General features: G+C 46.4%; 1 protein-coding gene across 2 annotated transcripts in view; it reads right to left on the bottom strand.

Moving 5' to 3' along the window:
- The window catches only part of RASGEF1B (RasGEF domain family member 1B), a 256,907-nt gene that overhangs the window by 31,367 nt on the left and 205,715 nt on the right, over positions 1-19,825 (bottom strand). Inside the window, exon 1 of one of the 2 annotated variants that reach the window (XM_081207142.1) lies at positions 12,538-12,883. The exons of the other annotated variant lie outside the window; for it this stretch is intronic. The gene's annotated coding sequence lies outside the window, so the exon portion shown is untranslated. Of the gene's footprint in view, positions 1-12,537; positions 12,884-19,825 lie in introns of those variants that run through there. 2 annotated transcript variants of the gene reach the window in all.

Genomic DNA, 19,825 nt, shown 5'->3' with positions numbered 1-19,825 from the left:
TGTGCTCCAAAACTCCCAACAAAGCACTTTTCGGAGGGAGGCGAGGAGAAGCTATTAAGTTATTAGCTGGATTCCTGGGGACAAAAAAAGATATGAAAGGAAGAAAACGCACCATGCAGCACAGAGAGCCAAAGGGTCTGGCTTGCTTCTGGCAACAGGTCAAGACAATGAAGGCATTCAAACTCTGCACGAGACTTGGAGGATTGAAAAAGGAAACAATAAGACAGAAAGCTAAAACACAGTCGCTTGGGGAAGGTGGAAGGCACACCAAGCTGGGGAGACTCCCCTGGGCTGCCTAACCTCCCCCCCCCCTTCGCTAATCCCTCTTTTCAAGATGCCAAAGGAGATTTGCATCAAAATAAGGGACGGCAGCAGGCTCAGCATCTGAAAAGTCACATTCATCACTCTGAGCAGCTGTTCGACCAGGGATTGGATTCCTCCCAGCACCAATAAGTCAGGAGGAGGGGGGACGGAGGGGGGATGTGCATGTGTGCATGAAGAGAAAGAATAAAACAGACCCACGTGCCTTCGCAGAAGGGGGCAGACGCGCAGCAGGTGGAATTTTAGGCAGTGTGAGAATGCCACATGCTGCTTTGGAAGGAGAAGGCAGTTGGGGAAAGGAGAAGTGGGTAGGAAGTCCCTTTGTCTTCAGAGGGGATCACCAGCAGCAGAAAGAGAAGAGACAAATGGTACTTGGCCACTTCATGGCCGCAGATGAGCTCCTTTTCCCCATCACTTCCTTCCATCTGCTACTTTGCAAAACCCAAAACAGAAACACGCACCAGTTTTCCCCAAAGATGCTTCCCATAGACATCTCTTTATCATACTCTAGAGGCAACAGAACCCCCAGACTCTTCCTTATATCACCAATATAATTTTTTGGGATATGAGATAATGGGACGGATCCAGAGACCTACTTTAGACATCTAAAGGCAAAAGCATCCCTTCTTTGTTTGCTTGTTTTTTAAAAGCCAAACAAACAAAGGACCAGCAAATTCCAATACAGTACATCCTTGAATGTAAACATTTCAAAATACATTCGCATAAGACACTGATAAGTATGCTTGAATTCAGAGTGGGAAAATGTTTCCCAAGCCTTTCATTGATGGGATAGTCAGCTGAGAGAGCGCAAATTAGGAATTAGCACAAGCGCAAATGTATTGGAATCCTATCGCCGTCACCCAAAAGGACACAGGATGCAAGATTTAGAATAAAGACGACAACTCCTGTCCAAATCTAAATAATTTATCCTCTGCATATCATAGAACTGCAGAGTTGAAAGGGACCACAAGGGCCATCTATAGTCCAAGCCCCTGGGATGCAGGAATCTTTTGTCCAAGGTGGGGCTTGGACCCACGACCCTGAGATGTTAGAGCCTCATGCTCTACTGACTGAGCCACTCTGTTCCATTGGAGCCAAGAGGAATATCACCATGCAAGGGGAAGGACCACGGCTCAGTGGCAGAGCATCTGCTCTGCATGTGGAAGTTCGCAGGTTCAATCCCCGGTATCTCCAGGCAGGGCTGGGAGAGACTCCCTTCCTGAAACCCTGCAGAGATGTTACCTGTCAATATTGAACTAGATCATGGGTAGGCAAACTAAGGCCCAGGGGCCGGATCCAGCCCAATTGCCTTCTAAATCCGAACCCACAGATGGTCCAGGAATCGGCATGTTTTTACGTGAGTGGAATGTGTCTTTATTTAAAATGCATCTCTGAGTTATTTGTGGGGCCTGCCTGGTGTTTTTACATGAGTAGAATATGTACTTTTATTTAAAATGCATCTCTGCCTTATTTGTGGGGCATAGGAATTCGCTCATTTATTTCCCCCCCCCCAAATATAGTCTGGCCCCCCACAAGTTCTGAGGGACAGTGGACCGGCCCCCTACTGAAAAAGTTTGCTGACCCCTGAACTAGATGGACTGATAACCTGACTTGGGGCTCCTCCAGACTTCCACTTCCCCTACTGCTTTCCCCTGGAGAAATCCAGTCTTTACCACTGAATCGGAGCAAATGTCAACTGGTTTTTCCTCCGGATTGACATTTGCACCAGCTTATCGCTAAAGTGCATGCAGGCTTGTGCTCAGATCTGTGCTTCTAGGCATAGGGACAAGCGCAAGTCTGCATGAGGCCTTCATATAAGGCAGCTTCCTATGTTCCTAAGTGGGCATCAAGATATGCTCATCAACATATACAAGCTGGCTTCCTGTGTAGCCCAATTGTTCTTTGCTGGATAAGGATGCCTGGATGCTTACTTCTGTAGGAGCGTGAGGTTTATTTTCCCGCCAGCAGCCAGCTACTGCAATGGCACTGACACGGCCTGGCCCACCAATTTAATTCAATAAGGCATCACTTCTGTGTCTGCTTGTACATTGGAGTGGAAGGCGAGGGATGCTGGTCGTTCATTCGGAATGCACCGCTCGCTCGGGCCAGTTTACTGAATGAGATGCACGATGCATTGTCCAAATGTCAGAGCCGATATAAAAGTGTGAAGAGGATAAATATAGGCCACCTGTCGATGGCCTCATCTAATGCAAACAGTACCGGGGGCGGGGGGGGCGATAAGGGGAGAATGGGCTCCATGGGATTTCAACAGGCATTCATGCAGAGAACAAGGTTCTCATAGATTTAAATCATCCAAGAATTCAGCTTTTGTTGGCAAATTCTTGACAGAACGAAACACACTGTGCAATCTCCAGTTGTGCCCGCCCATGAGAGAAAAGGCATTTGCTCGTAGATTCACAGAACTGGGAGGGACCCTGAGTTTCATCCAGTCCACCCCACCTGCAATGCATGAATATACAGCTGTGTAATGTGACTTCTCCTTGCTCCCCTCTCTGGCTCCCTTAGGCCCCTCCCCAGTCTGCTCTGTGGAGTTGAGGGATCCTCCAGAGCAGATCAGGGGGCAATGTTTGAAACTCAAGATATATGAGCTAGGTCCTTAAACCAGGGCTCCTTAAAACAGGGTTGTTACAGTTGCCAAACGGAATGCCACACTTTGGGGCCGGAAGACTTGAGAGTTGCATTTTCCAATACAACCTTTTGGTTCCTGAAATTCATTCTGATCATGCAGATCAAATATAGTGGCTAGAATTCTACAGGTTGTATTGCTAGCATGGGAAAACGGTCAAGATCCAAGGATCCCCAGGCATGCACCTCCAGATGGTGGAGATGTCCGACACCATCTTGGCACCTGGGCATCTTCCCTTGGTTGCAAAGGGCCAATAGGTAAAGGGACCCCTGACCATTAGGTTCAGTCGTGACCGACTCTGGGGTTGCGGCGCTCATCTCGCTTTATTGGACGAGGGAGCCGGCGTACAACTTCTGGGTCATGTGGCCAGCATGACAAAGCCGCTTCTGGCGAACCAGAGCAGCGCATGGAAATGCCGTTTACCTTCCCGCCGGAGCGGTACCCATTTATCTACTTGCACTTTGACGTGCTTTCAAACTGCTAGGTTGGCAGGAGCAGGGACTAAGCAACGGGAGCTCACCCCATCGCGGGGATTCGAACCGCCGACCTTCAGATCGGCAAGTCCTAGGCTCAGTGGTTTAACCCACAGCGGTGTCCTTGGGGAGGAAGAGGTGCTACACTACGACTACCACGTTGTCCTTAAGTGGCACCAGCCTTTTAAAGACCAGTTTCTCTTTGATCTTTTTTCTGACGCTTCTTTTTTCTCCCTTCTCTCTGCATGTTTTCTTCAAAGCCGGGCTTAAACCAGCCGAGCTTCCTCTAAACGCACCCCCTACCCCTCTTTTTAACAAAACAAAAGGCACAGCTTATGCGTTTCAGGACCCAAGATCCAACCAGCTTGCTTAGCGTGAATTAGGAGGACAATAATGGCATGACAATTCCGCCAAGGACCCTGGGAGAATTCCACCTCTGGCCCATTCGGTTGCAGAGAGATTTATGGAGTGAATTAATCTGAAAGGGATGCACGATGGACTTAGGCCCCAGCCAAAGCCTGCAATAAAACTTCCCCTGTGCGGCAGGAGATCGTTTGAGGCAAAAAGCTGCTTTTCTATGTCATTATATACAACCAAGCAGCTGGAGTACGGGAAGGAGGGGCTGCTGGGCAGCGGCCCATGCTCAAGTATAGCACACCGTTCTAGTTTTCAGCCTCACAGATCAAACTAATCCTGGGGCTGGTGCTTCCTTAGCCTTGGGTGTGTGAACCCAAATGGTGAACAAGTGCCAGAGCAGCTTTCCCCAAGCTGGTGCCCTCCAGATGTTTTGAACTGCAGCTCACATCAGCCCCAGTCAGGACAGCTGTCTAGAGGGCACCACGTTGGGAATGGCCACACTTGAGAACCTGCAGAAGGAGCAGACTTGGTTTCAAGGATTTTGGATAGCAAGGCTCAGAAAGAGGCCTGAGGACCCTGGTGCTGTTCCCAATAAGACTGTGCTGGGCTAGGTGAACCTGTGAGCAGATTTATGTGTCAGGTATATCATTTTAAAAAAAATTAAATTACTAAGATGTGTAGATACAGTGGTACCTCTGGATGCGAACGGGATCTGTTCCAGAGCCCCATTTACATCCTGAGTAGAATGCAACCTGTGACTGCGCGTGCGTGGGTCATGATTCGCCGCTTCTGCACATGCGCGAGCGGTGAAACACGGAAGTAACGCATTCCGTTACTTCCGGGTCACCATGAAGCGTAACCTGAAAACACTCAGCCTGAAGCACATTTAACCCAAGGTATGACTGTATTTAATGCTAGGGAGTACAAGGATCTCAAGGTTATTTCCTTTTTAATAAATTTGGTTTATCCAGGATTGAAGCTGGCCTGGTAACATTTTCAGAAGTGCTCGTTGTTGATACCTTAGATCAGGGGTCAGCAAACTTTTTCAGCAGGGGGCCGGTCCCGTGTCCCTCAGACCTTGTGGGGGGGCGGACTATATTTGGGGGTGGAAATGAATGAATGAATTCCTATGCCCCACAAATAACCCAGAGATGCATTTTAAATAAAAGCACACATTCCACTCATGTAAAAAGACGCTGATTCCCGGATCGTCCGTGGGCCGGATTTAGAAGATGATTGGACCGGATCTGGCCCACTGGCCTTAGTTTGCCTACCCATGCCTTAGATTAGGGGAAGGAGAACAATTTTCTCTTGAAGGCCCCATTCGAAAGAAGTTCAAACTGAATGTGGGCAGAATCAACAGTGGGAAAGGAAACTTCTCTTTTTCTGCCACTTCTCCTATTTCCTTCCTCTATGCCATCCCACGAAATCAGACTAAGGCACTGCAGTTTGCCTCAGATAAGCTTGCAAAATTTGCACCTCTTGGTTCTGCTGATGAAGTGCAGAAGCTGAGGAGAAATGCGACACTGATCCAAGTTGGCCGTTTAAAATACACTTATTGAGGATCTGCCACCAATTGTGGCTCCCTCCTAACTAAATGCACATATCCACATTTGCAAATAGTCGTACCTCAGCTCCCAAACGCCTTGGGAGTCGAAGGTTCTGGCTCCCGGAAGTGTGTGTTCTGGTTTTCAAACGTTTTTTCGGAAGCCAAACATCTGACGGGCTCCCTGGAGCCAATCAGAAGCCGCGCTTTGGAAGTTGAAGGTTTCGGAAGTCAAACTGACTTCTGGAACAGATTCTGCTCAACTTCCAAGGTACGACTCTATATGAAAGTTCAACCCTCCTCCCTGCGTGCTTGCTGTTCACAAGATTACAATTTGTAGAGGTGTACAGCTAAGATGCTTGACACAGACATGTGAAAATATATCAATTAGCCACAAGATGGGTTTCGACGAAAAAGCACAGAGTTCAGGATCTGAAGAAATGCATGCAGCCTCAGGACTTTCTTGTCTGGTGAAATCTAATCCAATTGCAGCGATGCTAATTTCTTCCAATATAAGACTTGATCAAAAGCAGGAGAAAGAAGAACTGGTTTCAGGATGGCTAGCCTTCAGCAGATGGGTTATTTCATCAGCCAGCAATTCTCCAGTTGAGCAGAAGATGGAACTTGACTCCAAACCCTTGGATCAAAGTCTCAGCCTCTCAAATCATCACACCTACAAAGTCAACAGATTAAGTGGGATCTTCCAAGTACACATTAAGACACAGTAGATGGGAATGAAAAGGGGACTCTTTATCTCGTGTACAGCTTGCAAGAAAATGTTACAGAGGGGAATGCTTTTGGGATGATTAAGAGACTTTAACTTTTAACCTCTTATTCAGACAGACTTAAGGCATGCACACCCACACGCTTTATGGGGCACTTGGAAAACAAAACTCTACAGAGCGAGGAAAGCAGCTCTGAGTCACTCTGTTATCTTGCAATATGTCTCGGGAACTTGGCTTCACTCTGAGTATTTTGACATTAGGCTAGACACACACATACAAACACACACCTCCAAGTACACTAAGAGCAGACTTTGTCAACCTGGCGCCCTCCAGATGTTTCAGACTAGAACTCCCATTCTCTAGTCCAAAACAGCTGGAGGGCACCAGGGTGGCAAAGGACAATACAGTGGTACCTCGGGTTACATACGCTTCAGGTTACACACTCCGCTAACCCAGAAATATTACCTCAGGTTAAGAACTTTGCTTCAGGATAAGAACAGAAATTGTGCTCCGGCGGCGCGGCGGCAGCAGGAGGCCCCATTAGCTAAAGTGGTGCTTCAGGTTAAGAACAGTTTCAGGTTAAGTACTGACCTCCAGAATGAATTAAGTACTTAACCCGAGGTACCACTGTACATTTTTTGCTTGTGTGAGGTTCCATTTCACAACTCACAACAATACAATAATGACTTGCGGTTGTTTGTATTCTTGTCCATATCATCACATTACCTGGTAGCGGCCTTTTTTGGCCAAGGCTGCGGTAGATCAAATCCAAATCAGAGATAGTGCAGTAACTCTTAATGTAAATTTAACAGAATCAGGGAAAAGTAACCAGGGAGAACATTCTGTATCTCGTTACAGTTGAACCCAGGGACATCCAATGGATGCCTTTGAGAGAATAAGGCTCTCAAAGGCATCAAATCATGAAAGATGCCACCTATCAGTCGTCCGGGATCATGAGTAAAAGCATTCGCTGCCTGCCATGAATGTTTCCAGCAATATTATTTTCTGCAAAGTTTTTCTCTGCACTGGCGGAGGAGAGGCAGGAACGGCGGACACCTGCCTTGGCTAGCAGAGTTCCCCCAGGCCTTGGACAGCACCAGAAAGAAGGCTGCAACAGGTGTTACTGGAAGAACTGCCCTGACTGGGTGCTTTTCAGGTGTGCCTCATCAGTTAACAGATCCAAGTGCTCCCACACAGACAACACAAACAATTCCAGAGAAAATCATCTGAAGACCGCAGCCCAAGAGAAAGCATAAAACCATCTACGGTACCTATTAGAAACACATTTGGCAGATGAGTTTCTGTTCTTCATAATGGCACAGAGATAGGGAATCACCCTTCCCACATTCCCAAGTCACACAGCTCAACAGTCCTTCTTGAAGGTTTTTGCCGGGCTTGCACATAATCTCCTTTCTTCTAACTTGAATCCATTGATTTGGGTTCTAGCCTCCAGAGCAGGAGAAAGCAAGCTTGCCCATCCCTCATGTGGCTGTACTCAATACTGCAACATTTTGTTGCAGGTCCACTTGCCACCTCCCATCTCTAAACCAGGTCAGATGTTAACAAGACCTTCCCAGCTATGCTCTATTCAGCATTAACCAGGTGTAAAGATTCAAACTCTTTCCCCCTGTCTGATGCTCTCTCACACGGTTTATTTTTTCCACCTCCTTCCAGGAGCTAGTTTCTATGGGGGCAAATACTATCCCTGTGTTAAGCCATCTTTGGAAAGATTGCTTGCAACCTTCCCCACAGAATAATAATTGCAATACAAGTTCGCCTCAGTCCAGTATACCTGAAGGAGCGTCTCCACCCCTATTGTTCTGCCCGGACACTGAGGTCCAGTGCTGAGGACCTTCTGGCGGTTCCCTTGCTGCGAGAAGCCAAGTTACAGGGAACCAGGCAGAGGGCCTTCTTGGTAGTGGCACCCGCCCTGTGGAACGCCCTCCCACCAGATGTCAAAGAGAAAAATAACTACCAGACTTTTAGAAGACATTTGAAGGCAGCCCTGTTTAGGGAAGCTTTTAATGTTTGACAGACTATTGTACTATAATATTTTGTTGGAAGCCACCCAGAGCAGCTGGGGAAACCCAGTCAGATGGGCGGGATATAAATAATAAATTATTATCATCAACAACAACAACAGCAACAACAACCATATCACACAGCCATAAAACCGGGTTGGGGAACCTTTTCCAGACTGAGGGCCACATTCCCTTCTGAACCACTTTCCAAGGGCCACATACAAGTGAGCATTGGGCAGAGCCAGAGTGGGTGGAACCACAAACAGAAATGTACAGTAGTCTAGTTTTGACACGCATACCCCATGCTCCACCCAGGCAACGAAGAGGCATTATCAGGGTTTCCATCCCTAGCATACAGAATTCATTCCACACTATGTTTGGGGAGGAAGAGACGAGTCACCGGTTGACACCCGAGTCTTACTTGCCAGATCTTATGATCAAAACAAGGCAGCTGCCCTACCAAACTCCAGATCTTCTCCCTGCCTTCCCTTTCTCTGTTCCGCATCTCGCCCGGTCCTAAATTTAGAGGGCTTAGCAACACTCAGCCGCACTGTGGGAGGGTGTTTCCGTGTCTCCAGGCTTGGCAAGGCGAGCCAAAACAAACCCGTTAGTGCAGAAACGAGGGGGGAAGAGAACAGCACAGATCTCCCAACGGAGGAGGAAGTAGACCAGCCAGACAAGACATTTTTAAAGGTCTGCCGCTCCTGTAAGCTTCAGCTCTGAATGATAAGGTTTCAGTTCTCCTCGATTTGCCCTGTTCTTTGCTTGTGCCACACACCAGCTTCATTAAAGTGGACAGCCCGTTGGGAGCTCCTGGGGAGGAGGAACCCGTGGTTCTCTTTATATATATACACACACATACATACATACATTTTTATTGATTTTTTTAACATATCAGTTCCAACAGTCATATGACATAACTTCTCATCTTATACAATATTTTTAGACTTCCATCAACACCTCTGATGATTTTCCGTTCTTTATCCCTTATTATGCATTTCTTAGTTTCTAGATTACATTTAACTGTCCTTAACAAATAATTCTCTTCATAGTCTTTCTTGCAATATTTCAAATAATCCACCTTACAAAACTTCTTGCAGTCCTACTAGCGTAATCTGTTCATCACAACTGCTTTTCAAATAGTTCATATATTTGCTCCAGTCTTCTAAGAATCACTGATCCCGCAGGTTTCAAATCCTTCCTGTTAATTTATCTAATTCTGCATAGTCCATCAACTTCATCCTCCATTCTTCTTTCGTCGGTAGTTCTTCTTCCTTCCATTTTTGTGCCAATAATATTCTTGCTGCTGTCGTTGCATCTAAAAACTTACAATCCTGTCTAAACCTGTGGTTCTCTATATGTTGTTAGACTACAGGTTGTATCACCCCAGCCTACTGCTCCTGTTGGCTGTAGCTAATGGATTCAAACAGCACCTGCCGAGCCACTGGCGCCCCACCCTTGACAAGGAGGGTTCTAACTCTGGTATGGCTGATCTACATAACCTCGTGGCTTCAGTTCCAGGATAGGAGAACAGAGACTTCATTGGCTATTGTCCCAAAGCGCCCTCTGCTTAATCAAGGTATGACAGGTAGCTATGATTGAAAGGGCAAATTCCACAGTTGACATCTCGTGTCCACTTCTGGGCACCACCATTTAAGAAGGATGTTGACAAGCTGGAACGTGGGCAGAAGAGGGCAACCAAGATGATCAAGGGTCTGGAAGCCAAGCCCTATGAGGAATGGTTGAGGGAGCTGGGCATGTTTAGCCTGGGAAAGAAGAGACTGAGAGGAGACAGGATAGCCATCTTCAAATATCTCAAGGGCTGTCACATGGAGGATGGAGCAAGCTTGTCTCCTGCTCTGGAGGGTAGGACTCAAACCAATGGCTTCAAGTTACAAGAAAGGAGATTCTGACTAAACATCAGGAATGACTCTCCGATGGCAAGCACTGTTCAACAGTAGAACAGACTCCCTTGGGAGGTGGTGGACTTTCCTTCCTTTGAGGCTTATAAGCAGAGGCTGGATGGCCATCTGTCACAGTTTGGATTCTTGCATAGCTGGGGGTTGGGCTGGATGACCCTTTCCAACTCTACAATTCTATGGTTCTATGGTTCCTGTCCGCCATGAAGTCCTCCAATTCTGATTTCAAGCTTTTTAAACAAAGATGAGCAAACATTAACAGCAGAGGAGCTGGTTAGAAGGGCTTAGGTTGCATTTTCTTAAACCAGTCGAACTTACTTCCTAGTGAATACAGTATGTTTTGTGATCACGTTGCCACAGTGACATAGTGGGGCAGGGACTCACTAGTCATATCAGAGCAGAAACAATGGCATGGGGCTCTATTTACCAATTCTCAGAATGCCAAATAAATAAGCTTTTAGCAGAGAAAGACCTACTAAATAAGATCTGCGGAGGAGGACAGGTTAGGTTACATTAGCATGCATAGCTAAAGGGTTAACCTGCCATTTTTATCTGGAAAATTCCAAGGTCCCGGGTATTATACCCAAAATGCCACAAAGCACCAAGCAATCTTCTCAGTCCAGCAGAACTCTTCATCAGGCTAGATATTAAGCAAAAACTGAAGGGGCCAGAGTTCAGCAAGATGACTTAGTAGTGCTATAGTTTTTTTGGGGGGGACAGACTCCCCTAAATTCCGGGAACCATTAAAGGGTCAGAATTGAATCAAGCCCCCTGAATTTCCAGAGCAATTCAATTGCTGGAAGAGCCAGGCTGATAATGAGTATGCGTTGTTAACAAAGGCAAGGTGATGAGCCATTAAGAAAGTGAGGACTCTGTGCCCAAGTGGGCAGAGACCAAAAGAATGTGGAGTTTTTTAGGATTTCAGTTTCAGGTCTTTTCAGATCCCTGGCTACAGCTTGGGAGAAGCAAGAACCTTTGGTAGCGCAAACCCCTCCATCATAGGTTCAGGGTAGGTAAATGGACCATATATCATAAAGACAACACAGTCTCTGTTGTGCCTTAATGTGAACCCTGGGAAAGTGCCTAGACCCCCAGACTTTCACACAGCTCAGAGATTGGAGAGGCGTGAAACAGTATTAAAGCCAGAATGCCTGCATTGATTAAGAAAAATCACTTTTACTGTACCGTCTTTAAAGGGGCATACCTGTGGAGGGGGTGTCTCACAAAAGAGCACCCATGCACCGTTACATCACTAGGTTGCAAACAAGTCTACACCAGTCTCACTGACTGACAAGCAAACAGCTTAAAGTACACAGTGGATGCATTTCAGTGTAGCTCAGTATCAGTTTACTGTTTACAAAGCCCTTTGAATAGAGGACCTAGCTGAAATCACCCATTCTCTCACCTTTTGACATTAACTCCAATTACTGAACAACACTTTAAAACACATTTGAAGCCTGTGACTTCTCCTAAAAGAATCCTGGGCACTGCAGTCTGTTAAGGATGCTGGGAATTGTAGCTCTGGCAGGGGGAAACTACAGTTCCCAAGTTTCTCCACAAGAGAGTCCTGTGCATTAAATGTGCAGGGAATGGATCTGCCCTATAAAATCCCATCAATCTATCTGTCGAGTTATTCAGTTCTGTTCAAAGGAGCTGCCCTCTTGAAAGGTATACCCTGACCCCTCAAAGCAAGTCGTCTCCATGCACCCTCTACTACCGAGAAGAGTATTTTGGAATTCCTCTCTTGTTTACAAAAAAAAGAGCCCTAGGAAGTCAGCCTATATATGGGAAGAAATGCATTGCTCGTCTTTTTACGCAGCATGGAAATTAACAAAAGGGGAATCCTGAATTCAAGAGACAAAAGAAAATACTGATGACCCCCTTAAATATTTTTTTTTACAAAAAAGAAACGTAAACAATGCAACTTAGCGATCCATGTGTCACTTAAGCCAAGAGTACTGCGCTTAAAATTATAATGTGCGCGCACCCCTAAGTTATCCAAGGCTACCCCTGCGTCAAACTAGTTTCAAGAGCAAATAAACTGGTTTATGTGACCCGGGAACGTGGCCATATAGGTTGAAAACCACGCTCCCGATTTCCCACCTTCTCTTTACAATCTCCTTGGCTCAGTAGCGCAAAGCACTTCGCTGTTAAGTTACACTGATTTCCAAAGAAGGGGCCCTCCCACGTTCCACTCAATATAGCGCGTCACTAAAATACTAATAACCCACGGTGGGTCTACTCCCGAGGAAGCGTTTTATAGCACGCAGGATCTGGTCCTCCGCACAAGTCCGCGAAATATAAAAGACAACAAGCTGTTGGAAGCAAGGGAGGTAAATTTCATGGGTGGCCCCAATGCTAAAAAAACCACACTTTGGGAAAAGGAAACACGGCAGAAATCGGTGGAACTTCACGAGTCAAGCGTACAACACGGTCCACATCGCTGCTGCGCTCAGACGACGCTACATCAACCCGAATGCATTCACAGACACGGAAACGCTCGTTCCCACGCACGCGCGTCTTTTTACCTGGCTCAGAGGATCTCCGGATATAGGCTACAAGTTTTCTCCAGTTTCTGTCGCCTCTGTGCAAATCTTCCCGTGTCTCTTCTGGGCTCCAAAGCGCGGGTTTCCACTGCAGAGATGAACTCGGAGGCTCAGAGAGGAAAACTTCACCAAGCGCAGCCTTCCACAAGATCCAACCTCTGCGCGAGATCCTTCGCCCGAGGTCCAAGCAGCCCCGCGCACCGGTGCTGCTCTGCGCGACCTCCTAACAACACCCACCCACCCCCCGTCTAAATTATGGAGCTAAAATAAATATGAACTTAAATCTATCAATCTAGCAGCGCAACACCCGGCGCGCCTTTCTGCAGCTGCAAAACTGATCGTTCTGCCAGCCGCGAGCGTACTAGTAGCGCACACGCCCCCTTCTCCCGGGTCCTTGGGCTCCGCCCCCCCAGAATTCCTCCACCAATCCTAGCTCGGAATCTCTCTACCTACGGGGAGGGGGAGGCGGGGGAGGAAGGAGAGAGCAGCGCTGAGAAGCAGAGATCAGAGCAGGAGGGAGTTTTGTTGTTTTCGTCTGTGTTTCACCGCCCCCGCCCCCACCAAAAAAAAAAAAAAAAAACCAAGAGCGAGAAGGATTTCCATAGAATTGGAGAGTTGGAAGGGATCCCAAGGGTCATCTAGTCCAAGCCCCTGCAATGCAGGAATTCTGCACACAGCCGTCCCCGGGTGGGCTCGAACCACCAACAGCAAAACGCACTGACGGATTTTTTGATCAAGGAAATGGTTTGGGTTTTTTTTTTTTTGGCAGGGTTAACCACAAGACTGTGATCGGATCTCTCTCGTCTCTCTTAATTTCTTTGGAGATGGGGTGTGCCTAACATTTGCCTATGCCTACAGAGGCAGCAGAATGAGGTGGAGACTGTCTATAGCACTTCAGACAGAGCGGATCATATTTTTTTAATCCTTTTTTAAAAAAGTTAATCTTATTGTTTCGCTGTAGGGGTTAAATGTTTTGCTTGTGCAATCAGCATAAATCTCAGACCTGAGGATGACTCAAGCATCTTCCTGGGGTTTTTTTGCAACACTGCCCTAGGCACGGTTCCTCAAAAGTTAAAAATTCTACTGAGTTCAGTGGAACGCTAGATAATGACGTGGATAGTGGGAGAGAGGACTCAATGGAGTATCCTGCACAGGGCCGGCCACCCATGAGGCTCAGGGGAAGCGACCGCCTCAGGGGGCCGGATTCACCAGGACAGCAGATCCTAATGTCGACCTTTCTTCCCTCCTTGTTCCTGAAGCAGATCTTCCCTCACGTTCACCCCTGCTTCCCTGGCCAGGGCACTATTTAGGGGTTCACCTCAGGTGCCAAAATGCCCTGGGCCAGCCCCTAATCCTGAACTGAATCAATTCTCACGCTGCAGTGAATGCTATGTTGCAGCCTCCAGCTTCTGATGATTATTCCCATTTTAAAGATGCCCAAATTGAGGCTGAAAGGAGGGCTAGTGACTTGCTCAAGAAGTCAGGGTGAGTGGGGAAGGCAACCCAGATTTAAAGCACACGGCCTCCCTAGAGAATCCTAGGCAGTTTCCCCCTCACACATTTCCAAAAATTCAATGAAATCCTGGCAAACATGAATCTTTAAAATGGGAATAATAATTATTGTTGTTATTTATTTATATGCCACCTTTCTAACTGGGTTGCTCCAACCATTCTGGGTGGCTCCCAGCAAAAAAACCCAGTAAAAATGCAGTACAGCATTAAACACTAAAAGCTGCCTTCGGATGCCTTTTAAAAATCACCTAGCTGTTTATCTCCTTGACATCTGATGGGAGGGCATTCCACAGGGCGGGTGCCACTACCGAGAAGGCCCTCTGCCTGGTTCCCTGTAACCTCACCTCTCGCAATGTGGGAACTGCCAGAAGGCCCTCGGAGATGGACCTCAGTGTCCGGGCTGAATGACGGGGGTGGAGACGCTCCTCCAGGTATACTGGGCTGAGGCCGTTTAGGGCTTTCAAGGTCAGCACCAACACCTTGAATTGTGCTTGGAAATGTACTGGGAGCCAGTGTAGATGCTTTAAGGCTGGTGTTATATGGTCCCGGCGGCTGCTCCCAGTCACCAGTCTGGCAGCCGCATTCTGGATTAATTGTAGTTTCCGAGTCACCTTCAAAGGTAGCCCTGTGTAGAGCGCATTGGAAGATAACCAGAGCATGTACCACTCTGGTGAGACAATAATAACGACCAGCTTGTTGCAATGGAGAGAGAAAAATAGCAGTGAAGTACAAGATAAATCAATCCTAGTAATAAGAGATGCCTGCAGTTTTAGAAGGCAGCCAGCAGGAGAAGTTTGACTAGATTAGGTTTCCTCCTGACTGCTATGAAGTTAATGTACGATGTAGGATTCATTTCTCCCCTGGCTGACAAATACCACTATCATGAAAGTAAGGAGGAGATTGGAGATAAAGTGTTACCTATACAGCAGGGGTTGGGGCTCTGTGGAATATCTTACAGTATTCGATTGCAGTGAAGTAATGGACAATCAACTGCTTGTATTTGTTTACAGTACAGTCATACCTTGGGTTACAGACGCTTCAGGTTGCATTTTTTCGGGTTGTGGACTGCTAAAACCCAGAAGTACAGGAATGGGTTACTTCCAGGTTTCGGCGGCCGCGCATGCGCAGAATCGCTAAAGCTCACTTTGCGCATGCGCAGAAGCACCGAATCGCAACCCGCATGTGCACAGACACGGGTTGCAAATGCTGCAGGTTGCGAACATGCATACCACACGGATCACATTCGCAACCCGAGTGTCCACTGTAGTTTATATAGGATGCCCAATTACGGTAAAATTATATTCGGGGGTTTTAGTGAAATATTTTCCATAAGTAACAAAAGTACATTCTGTGCCTCTGTTTTTAAATCGTAGCATCCTTCATACAATTTGATTGCTGTCCCTTAGAGACAATTTTTTTTTGCTGTAGTTCATATGGGGGTTGAGGGGGAAAGAGGGTGGGAGAGAGAAATTTAGGGGAAATGTGGAAGGGGCGGAGAGGAGGAAAACATTAAACTTCCAATCTCTGTATAATATATGAGCGGAGCTTTTCATGGGATTGTAGAGTTGAGGATCATCTATTCCAATCCCTTGCAAATGCAGGAATATGCAGCTGTCACATTTTGTATTCTTATCAATACAAAATTGGGTGTGGCATGGAATTTGGCGTTTTTTCCTTTTAATAGTGTGGCCCAGAGGAAAAAAGTTCGAGAACCACTGCCCTAACAGAGGTATAAGGCAGAGTGGCAATTCTGCTGTCCCTTGCAACAGGCAAGGAAAAGAGATGCAAAAAAGGACTGTGGGAATATTGGTAGGAGAATTTGCCCCTGCCAACATACTGAGAAGGATCTGATCAGGGAAAGCCTTTATTGGATCACCCATTGGGCAATGCAGACATTTGCCTCAGGCTCAGGGCTTGCAGGAAGCGTCACATTGCAGAGTTCCCAAGTATTTTTCAGTCAGAGTGGCAGCAGGAGGCGGCCCCTGAGTCCTCCTGCTACTCTCAAGTTTATCTCCGAATGGTGATTCAGAGGTAGTCTTCCTTGAGCGCTTGCTCATGTGTCCAGAGGCGCTTGCAGGTGAGATCATTTGAGTGAGCTCGGTGGAGCTAGTGTTTTCCACAGCCAAAAATGTACAAGGACAAGACTAACTGTGGTGGAGGTGTAATGGAGGGGGAAGAAGCTGCTACGTCAGTGCCTTAGGAGGAAAAGCGAGTCGTGTCACTTCCGCTGGGCTCTGATCCTCACCAAAAAGGAGGTGGTGGAAGGGTAAGAGAGGGAAACGGAGTCACGATACATGAGCTACTGAGAAAACAGAAGCAGAACACCCGTGTTTCCCATTATTTATTTATTATGACTAATCTATATTCCTCAGGTGCCTCATATTTAAAATGTGTCAAGGCAATGTACGTTCTAGAAATGTAGAGTTTGAAGGGACCCCAACATAGCTGTCAACTTTTCCCTTTTCTTGCGAGGAATCCTATTCGGAATAAGGGAATTTCCCTTAAAAAAAGGGAAACGTTGACAGCTATGGACCCCAGGGATCCTCTGGTCCAACCCCCTGCAATTTAGGAATATTTTGCCCAATGTGGGGCTCTAATCCAGGACAAAGGTTCCCAAATTGTGGTCCTTGGGCCATCAAGAGTTGTCAGACCAAGCAATGTGCCTTCTGCCCCATTCCCCCACTGGCCCTATTCCCTTGCTCTTCTCCCCTGCCTTCTCTGGGACTAAATAGAATGAAGAAGAAGAAGAAGAAGAAGAAGAAGAAGAAGAAGAAGAAGAAGAAGAAGAAGAAGAAGACACTTAAACAAACAGATTGCACCCATTTCTTGGACGAAAGCTTGTAGAACGACAGAAGGAAACAAAGGCTACCATATAGGTCAGATGATGAGGTATAGGAACATAACAATATTTAGCCCTTTCTGTATTTTTAAAATGATTGGTGGGTGGGTGGGGGTGCTATTTATTTATTTATTTAATCAATCAATTAATCATCTATAGGCCACTCAATATACATTGTTGAAAAATATCTAAGTGGTTTACAATGTAAGATAAAACAAAATCGCAAGGCAAAGATACAAATAAAACAAATATTATATGTTGTCAGTATCACCAATAAAAACCCAGAATCAAAATAAAATACTGAGCAATGTGGTCTAAATATTTATAGTCAAGAAATGCCCCTCTTCAGGGTACAACATTGCAGTCCCCCTCCCACCTAGTTTCTGTTCCTTAGTCCCCTCAGCAGACAGTCCCCACTAGGCTGTTTTTGGAGTTCCCCCCTCCTTCAGGGTTTCCCCCCTTCTTAAAACGGTTTTCACTTTTTCTATTTCTGCAAACCTTGGGTTTCCCCAAACCCTGTGGCTTCCTCTCTCTTAGGAATGGGTGCTTTCTATTTTGACCACTAAAGTGCCAATCCCCTCTCCTGAAAATGGAAAACAGAACAGAAAACTAAGATAATGTTAGAGGGATACCAGTCAATCATGTATGTCAGCAAGAATTTCCCCTGGGGGTAGAGGACACAGTTAAAATACTGAAAGTGGGGAGCAGACTAATTTCCGACACACCAAAATTAGAAGAACTCTGCCTGTGTATATGCTATATTTCTAAAGCACAATCGCAGCACAATCTTTCTCTCAAAGAATTCTGGGCATTGTAGTTTCCCCCTCAGAGAGTTACAATCCCCAGCAACCCTTAACAGACTACAGTGCCCAGAATTCTTTGAGGGGGGAATTGTGCTTCAAGTGTGCTTTAAAGGTACAGTCAAACCTCAGTTGTCGAATGTAATCCATTCCAGAAGACCGTTCGACTTCCCAAATGTTTGACAACCAAGGCGCGGCTTCCAAATGGTTGCAAGAGCTTCTTGCACTCAAGCGGAAGCCGCGTCGGACGTTCGAGTTCTGAGGAACATTCGAAAACAGGAGCATTTACTTCCGGGTTTTCAGCATTCAGGAGCCAAAACGTTCAAAAACAGAGCCGTTCGAGAACTGAGTTTTGACTGTATAGTGTGTACATGGCCTGTGCATTTTATTTCATACAGTATCTCAGGTTTTGCAGAAGCTCTAAACTCTTAAAAAAATAAAAATAATCACAGGAATTTGGGGATACTGCCCCCTCCCCAGTGGAAGCTTAAGGTATCCAGTTTGACCAAGTCTCTGGAAAACTGGATCTGATTAGTCAATTTCTCTACAGGGATTCTTGCCTTGGCATGAATGGGAGAGAGAGGAGAGCTTTTGCAAAGCAGAATTTCTAGGGAATTTTTAAAACCAGTTTCAGCAGAAAGGAAGAGACAAATAAAACAAAAAAAAAAGAAGAAGTGTGCATGCACACGAAAGCTCATACCAAGAACTAACTTAGTTGGTCTTTAAGGTGCTACTGGAAGAAATTTTTTTTATTAAAAAAAAAAGATTTATTTACGGGAAGTCCCAGAAACTGACACCCTTGGAAAGAACCCAAAAATAATACATTAGGAATCACCATGTCAGAAGCCTCTTTTCAAGAAGTGTGATGAAATTTCTTTTCATTTTATTAAGCAAAAACACAATAAGGGAGAAGAACTTACTGACCCTGTCTCCTCCCCACCTCCAGCTGACAAAAGGACCAGATTTCAGCTCTGCAGCTTGTGAGTTTCGCTGTCCAAAAAGGGGAAGGAGTTTGGTTCCAGTTGCATTTGTCACATTTCAGCTCTAACTGGGGCTTCCTGGCTGGGCTGAAAATATCTGGCAAATTATCTAGAAGCCACTACCAGCTGTTGTACTAACTGTTGCCTTAAGAACGGACAGTGAGAGAAAGAGATGGAGTAATATCTCTACGTCACACACCTCCAGGAAGGCAACTTCAGCGCCTGTTAATAAAAGTGGAGGCTTCAAATATAGCTTGATCAAAATCGCACGTAAAATGAGAGGGAAAACACTTTATGGGGTTGGCCAATCCAGCAAAGACAGAAGAACTAAAATGATTCAGCCAGGCAGCACAGCACAAACCTGTTGTTGCACAGGTCTCAACCAGTTGCTTCCTTGTCCTGCACAAATAAATTAGCAATAGTTGCTGGTAACAGTGACAGGCAGCTCTATCTAGTCTTTGCATCTGGTGCTGTAAATCCCAGATTCACTTGGCTGGTGCAATTCAAGGGTTTTGGCTACAGATGGAATGCCTTTTAATAAGGCTCAGTTCTGTACATATACATTCTTTGCCAACCTCTCTCACTGTGAACCTGCCTCCTCCTTACTGTCACTTAATATGGATAGTAGGCTTCCTGTATTGCCATTACTTTTTCCTTGACCATATAACGTTGCCCTCCAAATCACTGCCTGCCCATGCTTTCCCCTCCCTTAATCTGGATTTTCTCATACTAGAGATAGTCCAAAAAGGAGAGGGTGTGAGAAAATCTGAAATGAAGGGTCACAGTATCGGGGTGCCAACTTGCCCCCTGACGTCATGTGTAATCGGGGGGGGCACAAACCAGGCACCCCCCACAGAGATCCCCATTGCACCCTGCTGCAATGGTGGGGGCTGGGGAGTGGAGAGAGTGAAAATCACTCTTCCCCCCTGGCGGTCCAGCGCTTGCCCATCAGCAGCAGGGAATGGGGAATGCAGAGGGTAAAAACCACCCTCTTTGCCTCCTGGCCCCCTCAATATTTGGGGGCTCAGCCCCCTGCCAACAAATATTGAGGGGGCCGAAGCCCCTTCTGCCCTCTCTAGTTGGTGCCTCCGGACAATATGGATGACCCCTAAGAAGGACTTGTTATCCTAGTTGGTATC

The sequence above is a fragment of the Podarcis bocagei genome (assembly GCF_964188305.1).
Source record: "Podarcis bocagei genome assembly, chromosome: 9".
Taxonomy (NCBI): domain Eukaryota; kingdom Metazoa; phylum Chordata; class Lepidosauria; order Squamata; family Lacertidae; genus Podarcis; species Podarcis bocagei.
This window is presented reverse-complemented; position numbering and strand designations above follow the sequence as displayed.